Source organism: Anser brachyrhynchus (assembly GCF_964034855.1).
Source record: "Anser brachyrhynchus genome assembly, chromosome: 4".
Classification (NCBI taxonomy): Eukaryota; Metazoa; Chordata; class Aves; order Anseriformes; family Anatidae; genus Anser; species Anser brachyrhynchus.
In genome coordinates this window covers 43625881-43641822 of record NC_137698.1, presented here as the reverse complement: position 1 = coordinate 43641822, position 15942 = coordinate 43625881, and the positions used below count along the sequence as shown (strand labels likewise).

The 15942-nt window shown below is 36.8% G+C and overlaps 1 protein-coding gene across 1 annotated transcript in view; it reads right to left on the bottom strand.

Moving 5' to 3' along the window:
- LOC308194636 (uncharacterized protein) overlaps positions 1-15942 on the bottom strand; it is a 201012-nt gene that overhangs the window by 23870 nt on the left and 161200 nt on the right. The window contains exon 26 of the mRNA XM_080590772.1: positions 837-1063. The gene's annotated coding sequence lies outside the window, so the exon portion shown is untranslated. The remainder of the gene's footprint in view (positions 1-836; positions 1064-15942) is intronic.

Genomic DNA, 15942 nt, shown 5'->3' with positions numbered 1-15942 from the left:
ACAGCATTCTGTGCCATGACTTTCAACTTAATAGGAATATAATGAAGTATTTATTCATTTTCACTGTCAAGGGCAGATTTTCTATGGCTGTCATTCTTCTCATTTGAAGGAATATGCAGTGTCTGTAATGGGTATAATGCATGATTTAATGTGTCAAATACTTTTAAAGTATGTGGCCTTGATTTTTTTCCAGTTTACCCATTCTCCAAAAAGACAGTGATCTCAGTGGCACTCTTGTCCTTGTTATGACAGCCTCATTTCTACACCTGCAGCAATCTATCCAAGAGAGTATGGTGAGCTGGATTTCATTAAATGCATTGCTACTAGAGCCAATATGCAAATCATCTAATTAGATATCTCTGCTGTTCTACAATCATCTTAATTCAAAGGTTTGTGGGTGTTGGTACAAAAAGTAATCTTAGCATCTATGTCACATAACTTTGATGGTTAGCAAGTTGTGACCCTGTAAATTTATCCTCAACTTAAAAGAACAGTAAGTAAATCCGGTGCAGCTGATTGCATGCTGTAGTTTAATGGCCCACCAGAAATCTTCTGAAGAGAATGGGATATTTGCACTTCACAAGATATGGGGACACTAAGAGAAAGGACATCAGCACCAGATAAACAAAGGCCCCAAAATCTGCCATCCCATGGCACTCACCAGAAAGAAACTAAGCTGTACATTAGTTAGGTTAATTTATAACTATTACTACAAGATAAATCATTCTAGGTACAAAGTTAAATTATGACACATTGCATCACAAGTTGGGTGCATGAGACATACTGGCTATCAAAGTTTCATTAAGTGGCATGGGATGAGAAACAACTTTGACTACCTGAAAATACTGCAAAGCCAAAGTCCAAATAGGGACAGAGAAGAGCAAGGTAGCAATGTTTACATCCTCTTCTTCATCTCTCTCTTTCTCTCTTTCTCTCTCTCTCTCTTTCTTTCTTTCTTTCTTTTAATTTTGTGAGTTCCTTTTTGAACAAAGAAATCAATATTCAATCTTCATGTTTATTTGAATCCCTTGAAATGTGTTGCCAACTTGCCACTGTGAAGAGACTACATGAAAAGAATTTTTCATGAAAAGATAATGTGAAAAAGCAAAACAACTTTATGTTCCAGATTATTATGTAAGCACCTAGTTTTCAAAATATGCTTACAACGATTCAAAAACAAATATATATATATATATTATTTTTTTTACACACCCCAGACAGTGTCAACATTTTTGGTTCGTAAAACTTTCTACATTTCTATGGAATGGGAGCGACTTTCATTCAAGCTTCCCCTACACTCTCCCACCTTTTTCTTAAGGGACCACTTCAGGATGAACGCATGGTTTAGTCTCCATGACCCACTCACTTGTTGATGCCACAATTGCCAATAAATGACTGAAATTAGTTTTAACTGTAATGTGAATACTAGAAGTAGTTAGACAGATGCCACTAATTCATCCTTCACTTAATGTACATTTCTGCTACTGTTAATCTGCTTGAAACAGTGACCTACAGCTAATGGATTCAATAGGCTTTTTGCTTAAGTCTGATCAAGCTATTAGTAACACAGTTGGGCAAAAACAGAGAGAAAAATACTTCAAATTTTAATATGATTTTTTAACGACCTTCTCTTTTCCTAATGCCTATAGCCCACTTGTTTTCAGGTCAGGCTAATGTCTAAAGCAATCATCCCAAGCAGGAATGGCTTATCTTGGTGCTTACAATTCATTCTGTTTGGTGTGCTTTCCTTCTTTTTTAACAGCAGCTGGGAAAGCAATTGCTGGTGGAAACACATGAACCCAGTGAGCATTAGTATCGCCAGGACTGCATTAGACCATGTGGTTAACTTGAATTGCATGTGTTTGGATTCCCTGTCTTAATTTTGAACCCACAACATAAGGGGAGCATATTTCCCTGCTCCCACATCATTAATTGCAATCACTGTTATCCAAATAATCTGGTTCGTAGATAAAAATTGTTTAAAAAAACTTGGAATAGACACAATGGATCAGCTAACAATAGGCCGTCTGATCATTTAGGAAAACTAATAAAAAAAATAGTGACATATTAATAAACCATTCTGACTCCTGGCTTGTCAAGGATTTGGATTGTGAAGTATAACAAATCCAAAATCCATCGGTTAAATTCTACTGACACTGAAATCTATAGGAACTCTGATTCTTGCATAGGGTGATGGGTCAGCTTAGTGAGTTCAGCCAAGCACTAAGGCCTGAAATTTGGCTTCAGAAATTCTGACATGCTTCTACCTTTGAACGATGACAAAGGCTTACCAATGTTGTAAATAGCCCAAGCACAAGCATCTGAATGAACACAAGAAGAAGCTGCATTAGGTTTTAGCAATAAAAATGTTGTTACTTTCTGCCTTACACAGATTTCCTACGTGACAAACATCAAAATTAAACAGTTGCAATATTCAGCACATTTTTATCCAGATAAATATTGAAAACATATTTAATGCAATATTGAAGGGATTACAGAATTCAGAAAAGGGAAAGTCTGACTAATGCTGCAGCTGTGCAGCATTCCAGTGAATCCAAGCCATTGCCAGCATTTATTAGCCACTCAGCCTTTGACAATAAACAATCTTCAGCTCACGATCATATATCCAGACAGATAGATGTATGGTATTGCTTACACAGCCACATTAACACTGTCCTGTCTATGAGCCTTTAACCATTAGCTTTCACTCTGAGTCTGTTAAAAAAAGCATAGTCCAATTTTGATTTCATTTTCTTTAATGACAAATCAGCTACAGTATGGTACCTTTTGTTGTACATTTCTTTTTGTTTTCTGGAAGATTTACTATGGGCAGTTCATGAAAACTTTACTGCTGACATTGAAATAAAAACTTCAGCCATTTTACAGGTAAAAAATAAAAATAAAATAGAAATTCTAGGTTAGAAAACCTGTTTTTCCAACAAACTATATCTGGAAAATGAAAGAAAATCAAACTACTTAAGGACATGACAACTATTTCAATAGGAAGCAGGTTTTTACCCATCATAGAAAGTGTGCTTTGTAAAAGAAAATAGCAGTGGAAATGGCTGTTTTAATATTCCTCCAAAGAAACAAGTACAATACTAGGAATAGCAAAGAAATCTTTATGATACTCTCTTGTTAAATCAGGTGAAGAAAAATCTCATGTATCATTTTCAATCATTTCATGGAATAAGTAACACAAGTTTTGAGAAATCTCTACTGTTTACAGGTGCACACCACACTGCTTTCAGATCACCAGGCACACACAAGACGGACTCAGAAAGCCGCTTCTCTTATCTTCAGCCGTCACCATATTATAAACTTCAGTTAAGGGCCTTATTTATATTTGGTGAAGGTTCAGAAAGAGAAGTAAAGAAAGAATTGTCATTAACTGCACAAAACTGCTCAAAGCCTATACAAAAGTGCTTTGGTTTCTGAAAATACCTGGTTTGCACAGGAAATGCTCAAGAATTTATAACAAGTATGCCAAGATACTTGCTTTGACATATAGGATTAGAACTGGAATAATACCAGCCGAGATGAATCTCAGATCAGCAGTTCTGAGAATGGTGTAAACAAAACAAAATAAAACAAAACAAGAAAGAATGCTTTGTAAAGGAAAAGACAGGGAAATGCTTCAATGCTTCCAATAATACAAAGCAGAAAGTCACACAAAAGAGCTTCTAATTTAAAATAAATATTTTTCAATACATGAGATAAAACAATTATTTGGCCCCCTTTATTTTCTAGTTCCTTCAGTATACGAAGAATGAAATGCCGTCATTATTATTCTGTTATGTTCTTGTCAAAGGCAGCATATCAGAAAAAGCTCAAAAAATATTGAGAAAGAGATTATTATTAGCTGGAGACTGTTTTATTGTGGTACCTTGCTAGGATAGTTCTATAAATACTATCCAAGAATGAGTGGAAAAAGCAAGAAAATCTTGTAATATATGGAAGGATTATGGTAAGAATAATATATCTATTTTCATTTATACTCAGCACTGAATGTTCCAACATTAAATACAATGGGAAAGTATTTTAAAAGCGTATTTTTCATTACAATAGAATTTTCCCTACAGTGCAACCATCTGTGGGACATCCAGACTTCTAAAAATGATATTTCTCAGTCATGGCCTGGATGGTTAGGAGTCAAGGCAGCACCAGTGGGACCAAGGGCTAAAGTTGGGATCCAACTAACATAAGCTCTGTCCTGAACAACCCCCATGGGTGTCAGAGCTGCCAGACATGCAGAATAGTGCATTTTAAGGCAAAAGTTTTGATGCAGAGCAAACTGGACAAGGATGCACTTTAAAATAGCACACTGTACCTTACAGAATGAATAGACAAGAAGCTCATAATGCAGAAACATGATAGACAGTTCTAGCTTATACTTTCAGTACTCATTCTAAATTGTCTGCACTTGTTAATCACTAAGCTTCAAAATATTTCTCATGGAGTTGTAAAAGATTTTCACAGAAGATATGTCCATATATATATATATGGACATATATGGATATATATATCCAAGTCCAGGAATTACAAACAGTTGAAGCTATATGGATTTTGATCCATGACAGCAGAGCTGTGACATCAGAGAACAGCACCAAGGAGGACAGAGATGACTCCATTCACAGCGAGTCATTGCTGATGAAGATGATCTATGGGAAAAAGTTCTGAGCTCAGAACTGGATACTTCTGACATCAAATAATTAAACATTGATGTAAATAATTAAAATTATAAAATAATTAAACATAACATGCTGTGGTTACACTGTTTTCAGATTTTTTTTTTCAGGATACCACTTTAACATCAACTTGTTCATTGGCACAAAGATGACAGGTGGTCAACCAAAAAAGCTCAACATTATGGTGACATAATGAAGCATAATGTTGATAGCACTTACATCCCCTCATCCCCTTTTTTAATAATTGAAGAATTAAGAAAATCTTAAAAAAAAAAAAAAAAAAAGAACATTAGCTTTGAAAGTCTCAACATGGTTAAAAATTCACATTTACTAGAATTTCATTATTTCAGACAGAATTCCACTCTGCAGAAGCAGGAGTTCATGTCAAGTTCAACTTAAAAAACACAATGGCACAGTATTTGCTGCTGGATATAACAAAATGAAGAAAATGACTACAGCTAAACTGAGATTATCAAACCAGAGAGAGTTGCTGGAATCAATGATCTCCAATTGAAAGCCTACCACAGTGGTCTGGTCTAGAGGACATTTATTACTGTATAAGGAGCACTGGACTAAAAGACTAGACAAAACTCAATAAATATATTTTTCATTTGTGACTGCAGTGATAACCTGAAGAGTCAACTGAGATCCTTTAACAACAACAACAAAAAATCATTTCTTTGGCCTTTTGTTAAATCTTTTTGATGCTTCACAGAGGTTTAGGACAAACTGTGGTCAGGGATCAGAAGCTCAAATGCAACTGCGTGCAGATGACAGTCATATAAAAGATAAAAAGCTGTAATACCATATGGCATCCAAGCAATCAAAATGAACTGGCAGAAGAAAACGAAAATGAAAAGGAAAACAACAAAAAAAAAAGGGAAAGGGAAATACAAAAAAGAGATACACAGTTCAAGATGTATGTTTCTTTTTTAAAAAAGACAGAATAAAATCCCACTTTTTAGCTTTTAAATTACTCTTTTTTTTTAAATAACTTGTGAAATGAAGAAAATTATGACATCAACAGGCAAAAGTAAGAAAACAGCTTCTAACTTGCCCTTTTCAGAGTAGAGGATAATATTTGTCATTAAGATTTCTAGTACTAGCTGCCTATAAAGTCACATCCTTAATGAATGTTCCCTAAATAAATGCCATTATTTTTCGAACATGAAAAGCTATTGAGTTCTTTCGACTCTTGAAATGAAGCCAATTATTTATGTGTATAATACGGTTTTATCACAGCCATTAAACACACACACAAGCACCTTTTCATTAGGCATTTCTTAATGAAATGCTTCATAGATGCTCATTTTAAACGTATTATTTGGTTATGAGGAAAGTTTTAAACAGACCTTCTCTCTTGTTTCTTCCACCTCAGTGTAGGCACCTACATTGGAAGACAAGTCACTACAGGCAACTTCTTAAGGTGATTCATGCAATCACCTCTATCTCAAAGCCCTTCAGAGACTCCTGCATCTTTCCACTGCATAGACTCCCAGCAGTTAAATCCCAGGTGAGGCCTCTGGCTAAAATTAGGTGGGATGAAACACACCAGAGGGCAGATTTTGGAGTGGACTTCAAAAGAAGTCTTGCATTTATTTAAGGAGTGCAATTGAGATTCTCTCTCTTCCTCATTACTTCCTCCTCCTTAATTTAGACAATACTTATTTTTGGCTAGCGGAAGTAATTATTGGGATAATTTCTTTAGTAATTCAAAATCTTATATTTCAGTAAGCAGGCAGGTAGACAGGCCAATGTTATTCATGTTGTCAGCTGGCATTTTCTGTGAAATTCAGTTCATTGGACAAAATGTCCTATCTGAACTTTCAGCAATTCACAGAATTTGGAGTAGGTTTGAAGATAAAAAGCAAGATACAAATAATAATAATTTTATGTGTATTTCTTATTTCATTAAAAATACTTCACCCTGCCAAAATGTACTTTGTGTATATTCTGAAAACAGAAGTCTTCCTAGAACAACAACAACAAAAACAGAGCCAGACACAAAAGCTTATTTCCTAATATAATCAGGAGAACATTGAGTGTAACAGAATAGCTATCTCTGCTTTTAGTAAAACAGAAAAACTTACAGAACATTCCCTTTTGCATTGTTTTCTATTTCTGCTTATAGCTCTGATGGAAGTTAGAAATAATGTTCTAGGTCAAACACTATTATATGACATTTTTGAGCCTATAAAATGGACACCAAATTGAAGGACTTTGTATTTTATCTGATTTATCCATTAATTTCCTTATTAGATAAAAACTAAGGAGACCTCACACTTTCATAGCCCAGAGTACATTTCATTAGGAAAAAAAAAAAAAAAACAACAAAAAAACCCACTAAAATTCCTTCCCCTTTGCAAAGATGCAGAATGTTGAAGTGACTTTACCTGCTCTTTATCTACTACCAGGGTTGAAATCTTCCCCTCACATTTGCATTTTACTGACATTTCTATGGCAGTCATGAGTAATCGTTTGCTTTGGAAAGCAGCATGAAGTATTATTAACTGTTATGCCTTTAACATGACCTTTATATGACTTAGAAGTTGGCAGAAAGAAGGAAAAATAAAATTATTGACAACCAGCTGGCGCCTCGTGAACCACTAACAGACCATCAGCAAGGGTGACCACAGTGTTTTGATGCTCTATCTTCTAGCACATGAACCCAGTCAGAAACCCTGAAAAGCCTGGCTTGAAAATGCGTTAGCTGTAAGCAGATGCATCACAAATGCTTTGGAGCAAGTCTAAAGACATAAACACCTCTTAAACCTAGAAATTTTGCTCCTCTGTATTCTACTGCCCTGGACAATTTGTGCATAGGTTAACTGGATAAGTTACCAGCAAGCACTCATTTCAGCACAATATTGGAATCAGAATTAAATCATGTCCATGGTAGTTATTCATTAGGAAAAAAAACAAATCAACAAAAAAAAAACTACTTTGTATGCAAAGTAAGATACTGAATCATGCTGAAGAGTTGCATTAAATACAAGCTATATGTGTGGCAAGTTGAGGCAGAGACTCTCAAAGCTTTGTAAGGACCACAGACTACCTCTTCCTTTATTGTTCATTGGCTATAAGGCATCCAGAGCCCATGTCAGCTTTGAAAATTTCAGAGTTGATTGGGAGTGTTTCTTCAAATTCCTATTTCATGTTTAGAGGGTCTATTCTGCTACAGTTCAGTAAAAACAGATTTTGAGTTCACTTCATTAGAAGTACCAGCCTCTTTCATGAGACTGGACTAACAAAGATTTATGTCTTCCTATTGTTTTTTTGTTGTTGTTTTGGTTGGTTGGTTTTGTACAATCTTTGTCAGAAAGTGTAACCATGAAGTACTGGCATCTGATGTACTCAAAACAGGGAGATATACTGTGCTGCTCTAACCTGCAAAGTCATATCCTGCATTGTCATATCCTGCTAAGATCCCTTAGGTTAATCCAGGGTAAGTGAGATTCTGATGTTCAGAGCAGGTCTGATTTACAGCAGAATATTCATCTCTATAAATGGGATGGGAAGAAATGTCCAGAAGCATTATTTATAAATGAAGATAACTGCTGGCTAACTTTCCCGCCTTATGCTTATATCATCTAATTACTTTGGCATCGTGTTTTCCTCTTTCATGTTCCAAGTCTGCTTTGTGCTTTAGCTGTTCACATCATTCTCCTTCTTATCTCTTATGTTTTCTTTCCCCTCCCTTTAGATAGATACACCATTAACAATCCTAAGTAAACTGAAATTTGGGGGTTTAAATATCCTCTGTGTTACATAATTTCTGCTCCCAGTGTTCAACCAACTCTACTTATTTTTTTTTCTGGAAAACAAGATGCTACATTGGGCACATTTTTAATGGGATCTCCCAGATCCCTTATCTATCTAAAAGTAACCTAAAAATAACAAGAAGAGCTACGAATCCCAATGGCTAGGTTCAGTAATTTTGGAGGGAAGGGAGGATCTGAGAGCCATGTTTGGCTGTGTTCATTTTTCTTTTTATAAAGCCAAGCCTATTCTACAATATTGTTTTTAGTTCAGCAACTTTTAGATGTCTTCCTGGACTACAGAAGATCTTCCCAGATCTTTTAACATCCTAAGAGGAGTGGCTTTCCTCGTTTTATCCCTGGCTATGTGATTCTTCCCATGCCTGTCACAGTCACTCCCAACACTGCACATTTCTCCAGCAGTGACTTCTTTCCATCTCCATTTCAAGAACTTCTCTCAGCTGTGCATGCTCCATCTCTTGCTGGGAAGGACTTGACTTCCTTCTGTCCCCCCGTCAAGGGTGTTGTTGTACAAAGGACTGCAGACAGAACAAAGCAAAGAGCCAACCTTTCTAAGGAACACAGCACATGGTAAAACACAAACAAAGAAATAAAACAGGTACCACCCTGTACAGATTTTGAAATTATTTACAAAATTGTATTCTTTGGCATTCCCTAATATGTGAATATGCTAGACATTTTTCTTACCAGCTCTGAAACGGAAAAAGACAGAGGTGGCACCAGGAGAAAATACCAGTCTGACTGGAGCCATTATGGGCATTTAGGTAGTTTTGGTGGAAGACTGAAAGGCCATCTAAGAAAAGATGGAGACCAAAGAGGTGGCTTCTTGTTATTAATTGGGCAAAATTTCGTCTTTCTTGATGCAAAGCTAGGACACTGAGCCTCTACAGCAGGGTCCTCTGCACTAGTTCCCATCTGTCTCTTAATGTTGAAGTATGTGGCCTAGCATCGTGTGACACGGAAAAAAGAGCTTGCTCCTCAGCCAGGGAGGGCAGAGAAGAGCCTTGGTCTCATCCTAAAACATTGTCTGCAGTGTTCCCTGGATACAGAGCTTCATCCAGCTTGGGCTGTATAAATAATGCTTTTGCAGAGGAAGCTAATGCGTTCATGTGAATATTTTCATGTCAAACTATTATCTTCTACAGCACATTAAATTAAATGGTCTTACAGTCTCAACATCTGCAAATCCCTGAAGCCTAAAAGGGTTTTTTAAATAATTCATCTGTTTGATTCTCCTAACACTAACAAACAATTCTTTCAACCTCAGTACCTATATCTCCTTCTTTTTGAGTTAGCTGTGTTTTTAAAGTCCTGTTTATGAGAACTACAATCCAAACTGAAGCAGTAAAGTTTCATAAATGTATCTTATGTATACAGCATTTCCTAATCCCAAACTGAGGTAATGAGACCTAATTTCTCATTCAAATTGTCTAATTACAATGTATTAGAAAATGTCAAATGGAAAATCTCTCTTCAGGAAAATAAATAAATAAATAAATTAGGTATCTGGCAGAACAGATTATGTTTAATTATAAATATTTTAACTATACTGTTAATGATTTAGGGAAAAAAGATTAAAAATGTAATGTAAATCTTTTTGCATCCTTTTTTAAACAACTCTTTTCTTCTATACACATGTATAGACACTATGCATATCTGGTTCGAGCATTAATTTGTTGAAACTAGATCAGTACCAAGGGGATCTTTGATCTGCATAATTATCAATTAGATAATTAAAATCAGGAAAGTGAGGATGCTCTGAAGATTTATTACTAATTTAATTTATTCTCAGTTATTAATTTTTGTTGCATAAAATTGAAAAACATGAAACAACAAAGCATTCATACTGGCTCTGTAGTGGTCTTTGAACTAACAAGTCTCCTAAGAGTTCCAGGATGTATATTCTGGGTTATTCAATTATATAGTACAATATTCCTAAGAAAATATAGGCATGGTCTGTTAGGGACAGATTTTTGATTTGTATCATAGCAAATAATATATTTATAGTTCTGGTTTTAGAAAAAAAAAAAAAAGCATAAACTTTGAAGTGTTCATTTAAATTATCTTCAAGTTTACTCTAAAAATTCCTTCACATTGGACTGAATCCTCTCATTACAGTTCAGCTTTTTTTCTTCACTTCAGTCTACTGCATTGATGGGAATTAAATGCAAAGCATCAAACAAATTAGCTCATCTAATGATTGTACACAATACCCTGCTGCTTAAAATAAATTAATGAACCTTTATCCTTTCTTACATAAAGAGAAGATTTTCAAACTTACATTGTCTACTTTTTACCAAAGATGCTGCACAATGACATTGTATTCTTACGTACAAAGGTACCCAAGCCACGTGATTTTTAGCCTTGTCCACTTTGGCACAGTGATTACTTCATAATTACTCTTTCTGTGAAGTTGAGTATAATTAAGTTAACCAAGTAGTTACTTGCAAACCTAGAGGACAGAAATCTCTGGACTAACTGAGGCAGTGGATTGACCAGAAAAAAAATATATTCTTCATGAAGCACTTGAAACAGCTACAGGCCAAAAATAAGATAAATAAAATAAAATTAAATTAAATTAAATTAAATTAAATAAAGTTGGCTCAGCCTATTTTAAACACTTAGATACATGGAAGACACATTGAGCATGAATACTACCAAAACAAACTACTGTTTTAAGTTTTTGAGGGTAAGGAATTTAAAAAAAAAAAAAAGGAAGAAATGAACAAAAAACAACAGCATGAATGTCAAAATACATTGGGTATTGCATCCATAGATTATAAAAATTAGAAGGAGTTCAAGCTTTTTCAGTTCAGAAATATTTTTCTGGACTTTTTAGGAAGCCAAAGTATTTGAGTGTTCAAGAAAACAAATTTAAAACTTTATGGAAAATAATTTTTGATGAAGTAGAAACATCAAAAGCCACAGGTTCCTTTTGTTAAAAGGCCATTCCAAAAACAAGGTCCTTTTCATCAGAATGTTCTGAGGGAGTACATCTGATCAGCATCAGAATAAAGAAGGAAGCACATCAGAGAGTTTCAACAGCAAGCCATCAGCCTGATATGACATAGACTGAGGTGCACCATCTACATATTGTAGAGAATTAGAACGGAATAGAGGGGAGGGAAGGGGAAAGTGGAGGGAAAAGGAGAGAAAAGGGGAGGGGAGGAGAGGCGAAGAGAGGTGAGGAAACATTGGAATGGACCTACAAAGATCATTGAGTCCATGTGCCTGACCACTTCAGGGCTAACCAAAAGTTAAAGCACATAACTGAGGGCAGTGCCCAAACACCTCATGAGTACTGACAGGCGTGGGGCATCAACCACCACTCTAGGAAGCCTATGTCAGTGTTCAACCACCCTCATGGTAAAGAAATTCTCCCTAATGGCCAGAGCGAACCTCCCCTGGCCCAGCTCTGTGCCGTTCCCACACATTCTGCCACCAGTGAGCAGGGAGCAGAGGCCGGCACCTCCCTCTGTGCTTCCCCTCCTCAGGAGGTGCTGAGGGCAGGGAGGTCGCCTCTCAGCCTCCTCTTCTCCAGGCTGGGCACCCCACGTGTCCTCAGCCTCCCCTCACAGGATGGGCCTTCCAGCCCTTTCACCAGATTCATTGCCCTCCTCTGGAGGTTTTCAAGTGCCTTAACATCCTTTTTATATTGGGAGACTAGAACTGCTCACAATACTCAAGACAAGACTGCATCAATGTTAAATACAGTGGGTTAATCACCTCTTTTGACTGGCTGGCTATGCTGTGTCTAAAGCATCCCAAAATGCAATTCTTCCTCTTGGCTGCCAGACAGTTCCCAGAAATAAAGCTGTGTATCATAACAGCTACATAAGCTTACTTCCTTGAGGAAGGACCTACAGAGCTCTGTTGTTCCAAATCTGTTTGCAATCCCAAATTTGAAGGTTTGTATCGAATACTCTGTTCATTCACCTCATCCACTCAGTAGAGGAGATCACAATTTTACTACTCTGTAAAAAGAAAACAAACAAAAAAATAACACAACGATAACAAAAAATATATATCCCCTGTCATTAACAGAAGTTCAGAGGATGAGTATTCTGCTTGCCAGACTACAGTCTCTATGTAGTTTTTCTCTGTGTATAAAGGGTGCGTAACTGAAGATTCAAATTGCACAGCAGATGAAATCCCAAAAGTTATTCTATTCAGTTGCATATTCTACACTGATTTGTTCTATGAATCAGGCCCTCCAACATCACCTCATCCATGTGATATTTTTAGTGTTGCCTGGTTTCAATCAGGAGAGAAATCTTAGAAAGATAGCTTTTATTCTGTCTTTTTCTATGCATTTCTATTGTGATTCTACCTCAGAGGTAAAAAAAAAAAAAAAAAAAAAAAAAAAACAGCAGAGAAACAAAGCACAGCAGGACAGTAAGTACCGGACCATAAAAAAAACTGTGTTACCGCTTCCATTCAGATGAATAATCAGAAGTCATCAACATGCCTTCAAGGTAAAAACAAAAATCTAGTCCAGTGAACTGTTATTACAAACATGAAATAGAAAGTATCATCTATGTCAGGTGAAAATAATCTCTTCTTAATGTCATGGAACTGAGTTAAAACAGAGTTACAACTGACACTTAAAGCTCTCTGATACCTGATATAAATAATAAGTGGAATGATACAGTCTCAGACATTTACCAGGAAAAAAAAAAAAAAAAAACACCTCTTTTTGCTTATTATTTTTTTAATGTTTTTACCATTGTTCGGAGTAATCAGGCACTATGCTGAGCAAGTATCAACATAAGCTATTTTACTCCTCCCTAATTAGTTCCAATAAAACCTAGTAATTATTATTATTTTAATTACCATTCAGAAAGCATGTGCTTGCTGTTGTGTTATTCCCAGGAAGGAAGCTGGGGAAGACCCTGTCTTTGACCCTAGTCCATGGCTGGCCACTGGCTTTGCCACCACTGCTGAAGACCAGGTAAAGAGGAGAGCTTCGTTCCTTACTCATACGTTACACAGCACATCTCTCTCAGGCCTTTCCTACATTGCTTCTGGACAGTAACAGAGCCAGCAAGTTCTTACCAAACTATTTTTTATGATATAGAAACGTCACTGCTTTCAAGCTGAATAAAATACTTTTGATTTTATTAAGTGTTCAGTTGAGAACTCACCAAATTTTCATTCCAACAGGACATAGTCTGATCATTTAAAAAAGGCTGGAAATGTATCTGAAATTTGAACATAGTTACTTTGAACTACTCTTCAGCACATTTCCATGGATTTATACTATTCTGATAACTTGGAATAGTCAGAAGCTCAGCTCATGGCTGCTTTGCATTCCCAACGTGACACAAAACAAGTGAATTGTACTAGGGAATTCACCCTTTCCTAAGTTATTTTCTCCTTTTCTCCTTTCTTTCACCAATGCTATATCAAATAACTACTGTGTATATGTATTTAAAACAAACAAACAACCCTTTACTGGAGAAATAAAAAATTCATACATAGAAGCTGCAATTTTGCTTCAACAGAAAATTTTCTTATTCCTTTTTTCTTTCTTCAAAAACCTTGTCTGAAAATCTATAACAAACTCATTCAGTCATGAAAACATGCTTAGCACTCTGTATGCACAGTGCATGAAAACTGTGGTGTGCCTTTCCAGAAATACACCCTGGCCACACACATGCACAGTGCTAGTGATCAGGTACATAGGTATAGGGCACTCTGAGGGGCTCGTGGGAAGTACGCCCTTTTGATGCAAAAATGTAATTGAGCAAAGAAATAGGGGGTTGTAGGCTGCAGTTTGCTCCATGGACTGGCCACAATGAGAAGAGAAGAATTAACTTCAGCCAAAACCAATAAAAGTACCTCTCCTCTCCTCTGCCTCTGAAATCCTCTGGGACACAGAGGTTCACCCAGACCATCACATAAATCGGAACTGTCAAAATTGTCAGTGAAACTATGCACCCAAATCCTATCCTAGCCCTAGCCATATGTTATAGACATATGTATGGAGCCCTTTATTCAGTGGGTACATGCTCCTTGTAGGACCAAGGAGAAAGCTGCAGTGTCTGATATACACATCCACCTACACAGAAGCTCGGCGAAGTGGGTAGAACTAGGTGCCCTAGGAGAGAAAATGGGAGTAACAGTTTCCTGAGGATTGCTAAGCCAGCACACTATTAAATACACCATCTAACATTGCTCTGTTCTTCCACTCTTGCAGCTACCACATGTGATGGACAAAATCCAAGTTAAACACTAACACCAGAGCATGCTCCAAGACAGACGACCAGGCCTCAGACTTTGCCAATACAATACAGTTCTATTCTCTATTTATTTTTGTAGTTCAAAGACCTGGCCGTAGCCCATTTGATGCCTGCCATAAGGACCAGTGCAATCCTGATTACTGCCATGAGATTTCCAAGCCCACAGATGGCTTGTACTCCAGCAGATGCCAGTCACCAAGATAGACTATGTACAAATAGCAGGGGGATTCTCTGAAAGAAAGAAAAAAGCCAGCTCCTATTTCCACTTTGAAAGCCCAGATGATAGGCTGCCAACTTGAGGACCTTGCTTCAATCACAGCAACCACATGAAAGACTTTATTCTGTTTATCTTGGTTCATTGAGGAAGCCAGTGATAAGTCTGCCATGAAAAAATTCCATCTTTTCCCCAAAGCTGGCACACTTGTCCCAAGATACGGGCTTTGATTTAATTTTAAGTGCAGTTATTTACAGTCATATCATAGAATGCATGAGTTTTTTTCATCCTACCAGATGACTTCTTCCTCATAAGCAGGTTGTGAATACTTGAAAATTCCTCCAGAGCACAATGGCATCTCTGAGTGGAAGTGGAGAGAAAAAAAGAGCAACAGATCTTCCTACAGCTGCGACACAAGCATGCAGCCACATCCTTGATGTGTGTACCCAGCCAGGCAGCAAGAGGTGCTGGAAAGAAGAGCTGTGGCCCACACGTAGGAGGGATGAGGTGTGTGATGCAACTAGTCTTTTCTTCTCCCACTAGTCTCTCTGAAGCAAATAGGACAAGTACAATATTAAATAAAAAGATGAGACTGGTGCCCAGCTACTGAATCTGGAGTATTACTTTGCCATGGAATAGCAATAACAAAGAAAAACAAAGATACAGACTAATTGCAGATAAAATCATATACCCCTCTTCCACATAAGCTAGCTGTGGTTGTTTGGCTGTGGAATACTGTGAATAATTGAGCAGGTACTGCTGTTCCTGTAAATTAGAGCAGTATACTTTTGCTTCTATCTAGAGATTGCTGGCAGGCCCCAGTGCTGCTTATGGTGCAGCCAGATTCTGTAGTTTTGTTGCATTAGTTTTCTGGGCTCACCAGATACTTCATAGGGTTTAAATGACAGTGAGTGCAAATCTCTGTCTACTAATAATAAATTTTAGAAGGTGTGAAATGGCCAACAAATTATTTTGAACCCAATGATTGCAAGGCAGTGACTGTGACGATGAAGGGAGTA